The 15,240-nt window shown below is 40.0% G+C and overlaps 1 protein-coding gene across 1 annotated transcript in view; it reads right to left on the reverse strand.

Annotated features, from left to right (window-relative positions):
- foxp1b (forkhead box P1b) overlaps positions 1 to 15,240 on the reverse strand; it is a 158,325-nt gene that overhangs the window by 125,632 nt on the left and 17,453 nt on the right. The window contains exon 3 of the mRNA XM_044348881.1: positions 13,376 to 13,436. The gene's annotated coding sequence lies outside the window, so the exon portion shown is untranslated. The remainder of the gene's footprint in view (positions 1 to 13,375; positions 13,437 to 15,240) is intronic.

Consider the following 15,240-nt stretch of genomic DNA (forward strand, 5'->3'; position numbering starts at 1 on the left):
CAGTTTCTCACTTTAAAAATGTTGAGTTTAAGGAAGTGATGACTAGCAAACACTAAGAATAAAAGATTACCAAACTCAGTAATTTCACTTCTGTCTTTCTGTGAAATTCAGTTAACAGTTTTCATATGTCAGCACAGAACACAACCTGAGTGATATGAAACTTTTATCTCCTTGTTGGTTTGATCTGTATCTCGGTTTCACAGTTTCTGACTTCAGGTTTTCACCAAAATTAAGCTAGTTTCACACAAAAAAACAATCTTTATCTGTTTTTTTTCAAGTGTAGCCACATGTGGAAGCAAGCAGGAAGGAGATCAGGTTTCTTGCCCTTTAATACAATGCGCTGTATTACCGGTATGTGAAAATCACAGCATCAGCCCAAAAGATCTGTGAATATAATATTGCCATTGAAATCCAAGAGGATGTCTGGAGAGAAGCTCATTTAGCTGGTGACAAATGACAGCACTTTGTCTTCCTGACAAGATCCCTCCTTCATCAAATGTCCAACTTCACATGGAAATAGGAAATCACACATTATCACACTGACAAACAATTACAACCATGTCATTAGCAGCAACCCTGGGCCTGAAACCATTAACAAAACACAATGTTGCACACCACGCTAACCATCAGAAAAACACAGGATGTAGATGAAAAGACACGGATAAATCAATCATGACACAAACAATCTAATGCTTATAGTTTGGGAAAGATCTAAATATTGGGAATGAGGGGTGAGAACAATCCTTTGAGCCAACTAAATAAATCACAAAATAATCTCAAGCAATCAAAAGTTCCTCGTCCTCGAATAAAAATTTATGTCTACACTGATGACAGAACGGTGCTTGCCTTATATTAAAAGTTAACACTTTAGAGGAGTTTCTCTGTAAGTGACTTAATCAGATACAGAGCATTAGTATCTTTTTTAATACATCTCCCAGTGTCAGCCAGCAAATGAAAAAGCTAGCCTCTGTAAATATGACTGCTTACTTCGAACACAAACATTGTTGACACCTAATGTAATTTCAGCGGGACATCCAACTGAAAGCACACCGGGGTAATATAATGCTCTTAATGAGAATTCCTTCCAGCTTGAGACCTTGGCGAGATAGCCATAATGCATGGCTTCTCTTTTTAATAAAATAATTGTTACAGTTATTAAAGATGAATCTCATCACAGTCGAGATGACAAAATAATTCATTACTAAAACCAAGGCTTTAAATAGCTGCAAATTATGAAGCCCTACCCCCCACCCCTTGAAAATACACTTCCAGATAAATGGGTTCGTTATTTCATATAAATATTAGACATATGCTGCCCTTGAAAGGGAAGAAATATTGTAACTGTCCATTAATAAGTTTGCAGACACCCAATGCATCATGCATGTTAAATCAATAACCAAAAACGTACCAATAAACAACAAGCCTCTAAAACTTAAATTAATCTGATTCTATAGCATTACATTACAAGCTTTAGTTAGTCTAGTTATAACTCATACAACTGTGGCTGAATCTTTTTTTTTTTCAATTAACAAATGAATGAATTGTTTAGTTTATGTTCTTATATATTCCTTTTTTATGTCCTCACAAACCATTTGAGAACATGAAAATCTTGATAATTGACTGTTGCCAGCATTAATATATGTTGTTACTGTTAACATTATTATCATAATAGTTTTTTCTGTATTCATTTATAACAGTTAATATCTATTGATATAGTAATCATACTCACATGCCTAAAATACAGTGCTTACTGTCCATACTCATGTACACACATACTACCCACATTGTTTACATATTGTTGTCCAAACCCTTATATTTATCCCCACACTGCCTCATTCATTTTTTGTGTTTTTACAGTCTTTTGTGTTATATCATTTCTGAATTGTTCACTTTATAAAATGCCCAAAATAATAGCAAACTGCCCTACAAGTTATCATATCCCATAAATGTGTCTTTAAATGTCTTACTTTTAGTATTATTAGTAGATTAATCTAGATTGACTCATCTATTCATTTTACATTTTTTCAGTAGTGCATACAGTGTAACCGTATGCTAAGAAATCAACACTGGTCTGCTACTGCCGGCATGATGTTGCCTCTATTCCAGTGTGTCTTCTTTTGGAGCCTGCAGTGTTCTTCCTCACAGCACATCCACATGTGAAACAGAGAAAAAATTGGAGCACATGTTTGTGCAAACTTCCACCAATCTCCCCCCAGCCCTTCCCGTTCACAGCTCTCTTCTAGCTTTATTTATGTATTCAAAAGAGATAATTTACAGTGATGGCATGGAAACTTCCCAGCATGCCTTTTAACCTGTCGTTTTTCACTCTCTCCACAGCAGGATGTCCAGAGGAAATGCTTTATTAAGATCCTGCCGACATGAAGAGCTGCTGTGACTTACTGGTGCATTACTGTCTAAAAGGCAAAGTTATTTAGACCAATAAAAGGCTAATATATTGTTGGAGTGGAATTACACAGAAGTTATCTCTGCCTTAATAACATCACCGCAACCCCTGATGTTGTTTAGATCAATAAAGCCCATTAAAGTACAGACCTCAAGCGCAGATAAGGCTGCACTGCCACAGCAAAATACTGCTCGCTGGCATCTAAGAGGGCAGAGGTCTTTTTCTGGCAAACAAAAAGTGGCCAAATTGAGAAAAACACTTCAAAGGTAATACCATAAAAAAAACTTTAAATCCAATGAAACGTATTGTCTGCCTGATGGAGCCTTCTGATCCACTGGCAAGGCAGATAAACAAGTGGAAAGATGCTAATGGATTTCAGATATTGGTCAGACAAAGTAAAGGAAAAGGGGGGGGGGTGCCTTACCACTCCTACAGAGCAGAGAGGTGATGTCAGAGCAAAGGTGAACCTGTACTTCAGCCCTCGCCTCCATCTCTATACTGAGTTTCCTGATAGGAAGGGGAGGGCTTTGAACAATTTCTTCTTTCAGCACTTTCAACTAAAATATCAGTGAAGTCGTACTATAAAACCCCTCCGCACCTTTGTCTGTGTCCTACTCCACTGTTACATTTTACATTTTTTTAATCTGTTCCCCTAATCATTAGTATAATCTGATGTGATGATGTCATTGTAAATAGTTAGTGATTATGACATGTGATGTATTTAACACAATGTGGGTTGCCCATGTTTGAACAAAGAGTAAATATACAAATGAGTGAAAGCAAACTACTAAACCAGAGAGAGTGTGTCACTGTCTAAAGCGGTGTATAGTGTGTAATAGTACCAGATTGTACATCCCATTGTTTTGAATGTGGTTTCCCAGCATGCTGTGCTCATTCTTAACAGTGTCCACCAGGTGATGCACTAAAGCATCTGTGCAGCAACTGTCCATCAACCCTTGAGGTGTGATGACCACAGTCTGGACACTCCCTTAAAGCTCCGCCCACATTATGATGACAACACAGAAAGGAGAAGAGGACTCGGTGCGTGTGTGTGTGTGTGTGTGTGTGTGTGTGTGTGTACATGCTGTTGGGAGTGCATGTACACACACATGCACTGTTGGGAGTGCAGACGGTGTTCACGTGCACTTGTAAATTGCAGCATACACCACAGTTCTCCCCAGGAAACCACAGGAAACAGAGTTTTGTCGCTATCTCTATAAGCAAGCGAAATGACAAACAAGATTTTTTTTTTTTTAAGTACAGCGTGTCCCTTATGGTTTATACACTGTCAATAGGAAGTTTACAGACACCAAGCTACTCAGGTGGGGGAACTGCGCTCATAACAGACACAATGTTTTGTTTTTTTTTAAAAAAAGAAAAAAAGCGTCAGACTTATAAGGGTTTTCTGGTGCTTTTCGCACTCTCTCACTTCAGTGAGTATGTCAAAGGACCACTCTAGACAGATACAGCAATAGCACTAAAACTCTCCCATAAATGTTTTCATCACCTTTATTTATTCTTTTTTACTTTTACTTTACTGATTACTGAAGAGAAAGGCAACCAAGCAATATGAAGTGCTAAAACACCACGGTAATTTTTTTTTACAAAAAATATCATTCGAGGAGCTACAAATTTCCCTCAGCCTGAGTCATGTCTGCACTAGTGTCCATTTCAAGACCTACAGTCTTAAGCAACACAGGCAGAGTATCAGTGTGACTGTATGCCTATATTTCAGATCTTTATGAAGTGCTGTTAAGTTGCATTGTAAAAATCAAGCAAGAAATTAGCAGTATTAGAAAAACACTGCTAAGCAGAAATCCATGACAGTGACAGATACAGAAGATTCTTGTGTGTGCTAACACACACACACACACACACACACACACACACACACACACACACACACACAAAAGCCACAGTGATGATTGTGAATAATATCTCTGTAAAATGATCAACTCTGACAATATAATATTACCCAACAATAAATACATCATAGACAAAAAAAGGAGAGGAGAAAGAAGAGGAATAAAATGCACAATAGAAAGAGAGCAGATCTTCCACCAGCTCCAAGTGAAAGCATAAATAAAGTGTGGCACATCTTTTACCTTCTTCAATTATCTGCCTTTTGACATGCAAGCTGAGCACAGTGTAATTAACATCTCAGGAGATAATGGGGTCGCTACTCACTGATCAATCTCACACATATATTATCTGCCTTTTACCAATCCAGCCTCCTGTTATTCTAGGAAGGGAATATTCTACAACAGATTTTTTTTTTTTCTTTTTTCGGTGGGGGCATTTAATAAAACGCTGGTAATAGGTCTAATGACTCTTTCAATTGAACTCATCTTCCAAAACATCAATTAGGCTAAGACCCAGCTTACACTCAAACAGAGCATTTTCTATCACAGTAAGTAACAAATCTTTTCTGATGTATGCAAGATGCAACCATGTTGTCACTATCAATTACTGACAGCATCACAAAGCTGAAATTAATGAATAAAAACATTGTTGATTCTTTAAGACTGTTCCCTCCGTGCCTTGAGCAGTAACAGGTGTTGTAGTTGCACCCTCTGACCTGGTAGAAACACTTCACAATACAATCTGGAATTTATTTGACCTTCTCAGAGTTGGCTAAATTGTTAGTTTCACTTATTAATGGAAAAAAGCTCTGAGGTGCATTCTTAACTCCAACTACAACTGTAGACACATCTATTTACTTCTATATTTACAGATTTACTATATAATATATACAATATCTTTATCAAATCAACCTCCCATCCACCAACCATTTTTATTTGTAAGACACAGCTGTTCTAAACTGGAGGGGTGACTCGCCTGGCCCTACACTGTGTATATGACAGACCTGTACAGTGGTGCTCCCTACGGCTAAGATGCCTTTGAACAAACCCCATATCAGCCCTGAGATTTATGTTGTGTTTGTGTCCCTCTCTCTCATCTGTGTTGTTTCTATCAGGTCCAAAGCCAAGTTCCCATATAGTATCTGGTGAAGCCCTGTCCCCTGAAAGAGTTCACTGGCACACAGCAAACCACCAGGGTCAGAGAGAGCAGCAAAGAGTACAGCATGCAGTACATAGGACCCCGAATACAGTGACAGGGGCAATGACTGAATACAATAAGGGGAGAAGCCACACTTCCTCTTTAAGAGACTGATGTGGCAAAATGTGTAATAACTGTGTCCTTGTAATGACAACTGCTGCTAAAGTTACATCACTCACAGACCTGTGAATAGTACCTCAAATATTAGACTCTAAAACCCAAGAATGAGCATAATACTCACTATTATTTGATCATTCTAACAGCCTGCCGCACCTGACATTCCAGCACCACTAAAACGCCTGCAACCCTCTAGTATTGTCATATTTATCACTGTTTGTCACTCATCTGTCACCCAGAATACTGTAGAAGCAGTAGGAACCCTTTACTGTAAAGGAAAAAAAAAACTTTTGAAGTGTTGACTATGCAAGCAAGGTTAGCTAGTGTTAGTAAAAGCTGACTCATTTAAGTTCATCCAAAAAAAGATCAATTCTCAGCACTCTTTCTCAGAAATTTAGTTTGCAAAATAAAAAAGGTAAAGTAGATTTTAAGCTGGTGTTGACAAGGAGCTCTGTTGTTTTAAAGCTATAATATGCGACTATTCCACATTAAATATCTAAAAACGACTAGACCTATGTTATATATTTTGTTGAGTCATGTACTTACATTATCTCAAATGTTTCCAACAATTATCAAACCAAGAGAAATCTGTAATTTTAATCAAGATAACGATCCGTTTCATTTGGTCGCCTGTCAATGGCATCATACCTCCTCTATCAAAGGGTATACGCACACACAATGGTGATCATCTTGTGTGCATGCATCTGCATTATGGTTGTCCACCACAATGGTATCTACCAAAGTGAGTACACACATATAAGATAATACATCAGCCTTGTGGTTGTCTGCCAGAATCTGTCATAAATGGACTTTTATTCAGTTTTAAGCCACATCTTTATGATAAACTTTTTAGATCTTGGTTGTTTTTAAGTATATCTTTTGAAGGTTTTTAGTCATCGGACATCTGGATCTTAAGTTATAAGAGAAACAAACTGAGCAAACGTTAGCAGCAGCTTGGCTAGCAGCCCCTCCTGGACATCCTATGTCTGCCAAACAGCCTCGGAGAAACACTGATTTTTTACGTGAAACTGCTTTGTTCAGTGTTTTTACCGGTTTTAATCCTCGTGTACATTTTTTTTGGTGAGGAGGAGACCTCTCAGTAAAAACATCCTGAACAATGAACACTGAAGGAATCCTAACCGGGAGAAGCTGGTTGTTTACCGATGAAGACAACAACTCCCATGATCCCACGCTACTTCGCAACGTCATCAAACTCCGTCTTTTGTTATTGTTTTGATTGAGAGACCCCTAGTGACAGAGACTACATATTGTGCGTTTAAGTGATTATCAAGTACAGTAGGTATTGCAGATGTGATGCAGGTGCCAGCTAACTGTAAAATGAAATTGATTACATTTCTGTTGTTTTTGACTATACAGAGATCAACTAATCCAGGATAAATTGCACTTAATGTGCATACTGTTAGAAGGTCAAAAACTTTGAAAAAGACATAAAAAATAAAATGGCAAAAAAGATAAGAGCTGATCAAAAGAAGTGAATACAAGATAATCATTGCTGTTGTTGCTGCTGGGTGTGTTATAAGCTGCACTTTGAGTGTATTATTAACTCAACGCTGCCTGGACACGCAGGGGCTGTTTTACAATTTAGGCTTTAACAGATGTGCGTTTTATGTGGCAGGTTCTCCAGAGTTTAGATGCCGCTGTCCACACAGATGAGGCCGTAAGGCAGGTCATAAAACCTGCCTTTGAAACTTTGGGTAGATTATTGCCGACATGACAGCTAGTGAGCAGAGATCAGCACAGCTCACCTCTTCACCACCCTCTCATGCTTGTATCTTTTGGTATCCCACCAGATGATGGAGATTCTTGGCCCTGAGAAAAGCTGTGCCTTTGCAGTCCTGGCATGAACAAACACTCCCAAGTATTTAATTTTATCTGACTAATAATGTAAAATTTCCTGCTTATCTACTCTTGGGTGGTATGAAATAATGTTGCACACACTTGCACCTTTAAAATGAGCAGTTTACCCTAATGGGAATACTGTATTGTAGGGTGACGACAAAGGTAATTGTACTGCAACCACAGTGTACAGTGTAATTACTGGGATTTACAAACCTTCAACCCCCCCCCCCCCACTCCAGGCCTGCTTTACAAGGTGGAATTCCTGGCAGGGTACACACTCTCTTTTGGACTGTCTTCAAACACACACTCTCTTACACATACACTTTCCTCACATGTACAACATACTTGTCTTGATCTAATACAGATCTACATACACTGTTTCATTTGTATCTGTAACAACTAAAGACAATCTTTGTCACACAATGCATTCTTAATGCTTCTCACTCTTTTTTTTTCAGTGACCTGTGTTAACTTTGGTACCACCTCCTGGGCCAGGCAGGAAGGCATGCAGAGTGAGCTCTCTGCTGGCTGTGTCCAGACCTAGCCTCTTACACAATACAGGCTGCCTGGCCCTGCAGCAGGCCAACCCCTCCTCCCCAATAACCCACTTCCCATTCTTGATCAAACCTGGGGATTGTAGTGCAAGGGTGGAGATGACAAAGATGGGAGGAGGTGTGTGTGTGTGTGTGTGTGTGTGTGTGTGTTTTGGGGGGAGGGGAGGGGGGAACGGCACATCCTGCGTGAAACCGCATCCTGAACAAGCATCGCTGCATCTCACTGTAAATAAATACTCTCTCCTCCGCGTAGCTTCCGTCAACTGTCACCGCCTTGGCTCCCAATCACCTTCAAGTCCAAACAGGAAAGTGCAGGGAGGCGAGGGAGATGGCAGATATGAGCTTTAATTTGCTTCTCACCGCACTTTAGCCCAGGCGCACACTGCTTCCTATTCTCCTGCTCTGACCAGCTGCCCCGGCTTCGTTCCAGACCCTGAGTCCTTCCTGTCACCTTTCATTACCACATTATCCAGGAGGAGGCTCCCTGTGTAGCCGGGAAATCACCATTTGGTAGTACTCCTCCTCCGTTTATGTAGTATTGTTCGAGACATTCAAAGCCACGCGCAACATCCTCAAAGGAGTGCTGCTGCCTTGTTACCTGTTAATCCCCTGTGCATTATCACAGGAGATACAACTGAACAACAGAGCATGACGAAGGCAACAACTGAGACATGACAAGCTCTCAGTCCATAAATTACTGTGTTGCAAGACTCTCGTCAGACTGGTTCAGTGTGTGAATATCTCTTATTTCATTAAGTATTAAAGGCCTGCTTGACATTATTGTGAGAGAGATTGTTTATTTATATGGATAAACAGAAACAGAGACAGCAACCACTCAATGGAGAACATGTACAGTATATGGTAATATCTGCACTAATATCTCAACTGTTGTCCTCTGTGCTATTTCAACTTAAAGAGTGAGAGGAGCATCTAGGTCCACAGTCCCCCAGCACTCCCCCGCCACTTCTTGCATTGCTTTATTACACGTGAATGAGTTGAGCTGAAAATTGCATGCAGCTGCTGACTGCAGCGCATCAGTGTTTGGCCTGGGCTTAGCTTTGCCCACTAGACTTGAAAAATCATTCAGTAACTGATCTGTCAAGAGGAGACTGTAAGCCACATATACAGGCTTGGATGTTTGTTAGATAGAAAAGTAAATGGTATACAATATACATTTGCATAATTTATATTCACAGGACTCAATGAGAGTGATACATATTTTATAAAATTGCCAAATAAATCAACAAACTCCACCAATAAATAGCTAAATATTTGTCAACTGGAATTAAGATGACAATATTTAGCTGTTTACAGCTTTAACAGTGATGACACTATGTGCAAAGGATGCAATGTATAACTATCATTATTTTCCAACCAAATTGGCAGTTAAGATAGGTACTTCATGCAAACTCATTCCTGGGAATGTTTTGCAGGAGAAAAAAAAAGCAGTACACAGCAAGTGACAGACATAAAGCCGAAGATTTAGTGCCATCTGTCCCTAGTCTTGCATTTTACATCTTATCAGAAATCTGCTGAATGTGATTAAGCGAGTTACTGATATACTGGGCCTCTCTCTCTCTTCAGGGCACAAGCAGTGTTAAGCGAGCCATATTCTGCATAGCTGTAACATTTGTGCTAAAGTTGTGCCATCTTGATCAGACGGTTATAGGCGTCCTCCTCTTTGCCTGAGGAGAGCGCTCACTGGCCAGACACATTACTTAAAGGGCAGCATCTCACTGAGCACGTCTGAACCTGCCCAGGGGGGGTGTGAGTGTCTGTGCGTTTGGGTGTGTTTATGTTTTATCCTCAGGACCCCCGATTGTTGTTCATTTCCTGTGCGAAGACAAAATAAGCACATAAAGGCCAAAATGTGCTCTTCCCTGGCCTTCACCCACATCACAGCACTTTTCCGCACAAGTGGCTAACCACAGATAATTATACAATTAAAACAATTTTCCACATCTATCTGTCAGACTGATCTAATTCACAATTCGAATGACACTAATGGAGTAAGCCTCTTTCTCTCTCCTTCCCCGAGCAAAGCCTTTTCCTCTGTATCACACAACGAAGCAAAGCCATCTGCAGCAGAGGAAAACAGAGAGAGCCAAGAGGAATAGTGTTGTATTTGTTTAGCAGGATGTTAGTGAATAAAGTTAAGACCCAGCAGTTTTCATTACAGCCCATGGTGCAGCAAGGAAATAGGGAGGTTCATTTGATTGTTGGTTCAAATTAACCCTTGGCTGCATAAAAAAGAAGAAACAGAGTGACCCTCTTATTTTCTGAGACAACACTCCCTTCAACCAACGCTGACATTAATAATTCATCATGACAAAATACATTACCAGGGAGGCTGAGTGTGGAAAAAAAGAGTCAAACGTGACAGAAAAAGAGTCACATTAAAGCTGGGTGCAGACATTCAGCGGCACCATGTGAAAAATAAAATGCAATATTGTATTGTTTAAATGAACTGGAACATGCATTGCCAATTCAATATTCATCTTGAATATTATGTCCAGTGGCTCAACTGCAGAGAACTCAGACTGTGCCATTTAGACAGACCCACACGGGGTGTGAACAACATAGGGAGGATTTAGACATCACCAAACCTTGACCTGGATATCCTGCATCTCCGTCCACCCAGTGTGGACAAGGAACACAGATAGGAACTACTCCTACACAAGTTCAAGGGAAATGCTTGCATGGCGTGGCTCTGTCCTTCCCAACCAGCTCCACCAAGCACAATGGCAGCAGATATTTTTATGATTATGAGCTATCCTGATGGGGATACACATATCCATTAGATATGAGTCCGCCTATAGAGGGGGTCTGGTATTACCCACAAGCAAGTGCCCCATCAGCAGAGAGGAAAAAGCTGCCTTTTATGGCAACAGATCACAGACTCAAGCCATTGGCCACAAAGCCCACAAATGAGGCGTTAAGTGTAGTGGCAGGGCAGCAGAGAAAGAGGAGCAGAGATATGACCCTCTTCTCATCCATGCATGAATCTGCCCTCTGCCTCTCTTCCTCTCTCTCTCTCAGTCTTGGTTTCTACCACTCCGCCCTCCAAAAAACACTGTCAAAACATGCTTAACAGGCCCATAACACTCACCACAAAATAACTGTCACCTGCAGCAGAATTCATTAAATCATTGGCAATATTGCAGCCCTATAATGTAATTTTTATAATTGAAAATTAATTCTTATACAATATTTGGAGAGATTCCTAATGGACATTTTCTGTAATTAATTGCCAGATAGAGGCAGGGCTAGTGCAGCAAAGTTAAAAAACACAACCTGACATGGAGATTGGGAAAGAGAGTGCAGCGAGGGGCCTGCTGGGATGGTTTCATCATCGTGCCTGACCCCCCCTGCTGCTGGGAATGGCAGGAGATGGGGGGAGCAGGGAGGAGATAGACTCCTCTTCACAGTCAGAGATTTAATTGCACGCAGATTCCATTACCTCTGCACAAATGTCACATTCTCTCCTGATCAGGGGGCACGGCAGCCACTGGCAGCATGGCTGGCAAGCAGCCAGACTATAGTGCAGAAAGTGTTCAGCCAATCAGGGCTCCCAGGGCGGATAGAGGTGAGCAGAGGGACAGAAAGACTACAGTATGCCAAAGATGTTTAAAAACAAAGGAGACACAAATACAAAGCAGCTGACGGTGCACCATTCAGGTAGAGGGCAATATGCAGTATTTAAAGATGTCAAATGGTTAATTGATTCAAGTTGTGCAATTAACTGTATTATTATTATTATCAATATATACCAAAATACCCCGACCATACTGTATTAAAATGTCTAAAGAGATCCAAAGTTAAAGCATTCAAATCATGGGTTTTTAAATCAACTTTTGTATGTGGCTATGTGTTCAGTATTCATGACTAAAACATCTGAGCTAATCAAACACCTAATTAAAGGATAGGGATGGCATTTTCCTGTATTGTTCTCAATGTCAGTAAATCACATGACAAGACTAAAATCCATCTATTTATTTTCCATACATCCATCTGAGTCCATCTCTCAATACTTTTCAACTTCTCTGCCCTGCTCTGGAACTCTGCCCCACACTCATTCATTCCATCAGAAGATGCAAATTTTACAAAATGAGAATCGAATATGTGCTTTGAGTTTCAAGAAAGGCAAAAAAAAATTAATAAAACAGGAAGCCACACTAGCTTTTGCAAATGTTATTCACACAGGAGTAAATAGTGCATGTGCTGAGGACCATTTTCAACTGCGGATTTGGTTCACTGGTACAAAAGCATGGTGTATGTGGGATTGAGTCAAAAAAAAAAAAATACAGTTTCCATGTTCACTGTAATGAAGGGACATGTGTTTTGACAGTCAGTCACAGAAGAATATCAGGCTTTTGGATTGTTGGTTTTGGTCTTTTCATGGGATTTCTTGACAATAAGAAAAAATATAAAATATCACCAGCCTTATCCTTTAACAAAGCTATCTTCAAAAGTCCAAAGAGGTGAAGGTTTTAGCTAGAAACCATCAATTTCATCAGCTGAAAGTACAGCCATTGCCCAAAAATGTAATCTGCTGTAGCTAATTTGCCTACTTCTATAAATCAGCCAAACAACAAAAGGAAGTTCTTGGCTGATGTCTTGTTAATGTGCTCTCTGCAAGCCACGTCTGTTCTATTTACACTCAGCCAGCAATTATTTATTCAATAAAGAAACAGCATTCTGTATCATTTTAGTATTTGAAAAGATAGAGTGTGTGTTATTTTGCTGATAAAAAAAGACCAATAGTGGTGGTGACTATTTCTCTAAGTAAACTATCTGATCATAAAATAATTTTTAGACAGGTAGTTAGCAGCTAGCTAGGTACTTATTGAGTGTAAATTACTGACAGCAGGCAGAGTAAATCCCTGTCCCCCAGTTAAATTTAACAATATAATATCATTGTTTTAAGCATATCAACTGAAAAGTGTTGAATAAGGCTGGGGATTCTCTGACTGGGAAAGCAACATTCACAAGAGCAGCCGCAAATCTTTTTAACTCGACAGAATCTGAGATGTGGGCAGCAATTCAGACGCCTGAAACCAGTCTGCACAAATACAGTCCAGGAGTTTCATTTATACAAAGTAACCATAATACTGGTCAGTAAAATTACGATTAGATATTTTCTCAAAAACACTCAACCTTGTTCTATACTATTTGTGTCTGTATCATTCATATCCATGCTCACTGGCCTAAACAGCTGAACAATAAAAGTGATGAAAAGCTCAGTATAAATCTGTTGGGATCTGCTTCAAGCTAATTATGGCCTGATGCAAAAAAGCCTAATAGTCAGATCTAACAGTCTTTTGGAGTCACTTCATAGACATGAAGCAAGAGATGGGCTAGTGGGAGGATTTCCACATACCCGATCACTGGTGCAGGGCTGCCTGGCACTCCATTCCTCCAATCAGAATTCAGCTCACAGTCTTGAGGGCAGGGCCATGGGGGTTTCACAAAGGGCAAAAACAGAGACAGAGAGAGAGAGAGAGAGAGAGAGAGAGAGAGAGAAGGAAGGAAGGGGAAAGATACAACGATTACAAACAGGAAGTGAAAAGGTGGGGAAAGCCCCTACCCTGGTCCACTAAGCCCACATGTACAGAAATGACATAAGAATTGGCAAAGGCAAACGTGATCGTCGTCAGCCACAAGTATTTCATACGTTATGACACACTGATTCCTGATGGCATCTCCTGGCCTACATGCTTACAGGTTATCTTTCTTATCTTGCTTACATACTGCGTCTGAACAAGCAGATGAGCAACTATGATGGATACATAATGTAAAATGGTATCAAAAGTGTCTGTATCACGGTAACTGGTTTCTGTGGTTCATTTCTCAGTAAATGTGTCACAAAGTTACCCTTTATTAACTTGTTAGAGCATTTTTGCAACACCCAGATAAAAACGTGAGGCATTAATTTCCCCTAGCTGTATGTGTTATCTCCTGTACTTACTGTATGTTTCCACTGATGAAACAAATATCATTTGTATATATTATTTTCTATTTAAAGAAAAATGAACATAAAAGCAATGACACATTAGGATACAAATATCCTAAAAATCTAATTATGATGAGAAAGTGACTACAAAAGTGTACAGTAACAGGCTACAAAGCTGCATAACGGTATGACACCAACAAAAATCACAAGTCTGATTACTCTGGAGAATGCTTTTACGGTAATACAGTGACCTACAAAGCCTGCAGTGTCTCCACTTCAATAATAAACCAAATATGTATGATATTACATGGATTTTATATAAATGATGCATGGCTTGTACCACTAGAAAAACATCTGAAATAAGCTGGACATTTTGTTTATTCAAAAACCTGGCGTTAAGCTCAAAAGCATTCATCTGTAGCCAGATAAACAAGTGGAAAGATGCTAATGACTTCCAGATACGGTTCAGATCATGCAAATGAGGCAGCAGAATGGATGGCTTCTGGTTTTGTCCCTGTCACAGGAGTCATGGCTGCATGTGTGGCTTGTTGCCCCATGATATATGTGTGTACAACTTCGGTGTTTAATGTGGCCGTGTCTCCAGCAGCACAGCAAAGCAATTCAGCTCCCAGTTAATTGGCCTGTTCTATGAGAAAGCATGTCAAAAACCAAATCTATAACTCTGTTTCAGTGTGTAGCGGTGTAGCTCTCCAACCAGACACAACAAACCACAGCCCCGACATCCCAACTCCTCATAATTCACCAGTGTGGAATTCAACTAACCCCATTAGTGCAGCCGTTGTTTCCACAGCCCGTCCACATTCCTGGGCCTGCCATCGGCCCCAGATAAGACCCTTCTGATTACTCGGTTGCATGCCTGTCATTACTCACAAAAATATGTTGATCCCAACAGACAGCTTCCCCCCATGGATTTATGGCTACACCATTGTATCTCTGTGCTCCTCAAAAGGACGACTTGCTTCTAAAGGTGCCCTCACTTTGAAATCAACAACGGTGGGCACCCAGTGACTTCAGATACAATTTATAACACTGAAGCCTTAGAAACTACATTGTAAGAAGTTTCAAAAGAAATGGGATTTATGTGAGGTCTCACAAAAAGCATGGGAGTGCATACACTTAAGAGGTAGCTCTGATTTTGAGTCTTTATTGCAAATTAGCAAGAACTGGATTTTAAAAAGTGGTTAAGTTTTACAGTGTAATCTGTCCATAAAAAAGATTAAACAACCAAACAGTTCAAGATATACTGCATGCTTAGACGGCAGTATAAAGTA

The sequence above is a fragment of the Thunnus albacares genome, chromosome 4, assembly GCF_914725855.1.
Source record: "Thunnus albacares chromosome 4, fThuAlb1.1, whole genome shotgun sequence".
NCBI lineage: Eukaryota > Metazoa > Chordata > Actinopteri > Scombriformes > Scombridae > Thunnus > Thunnus albacares.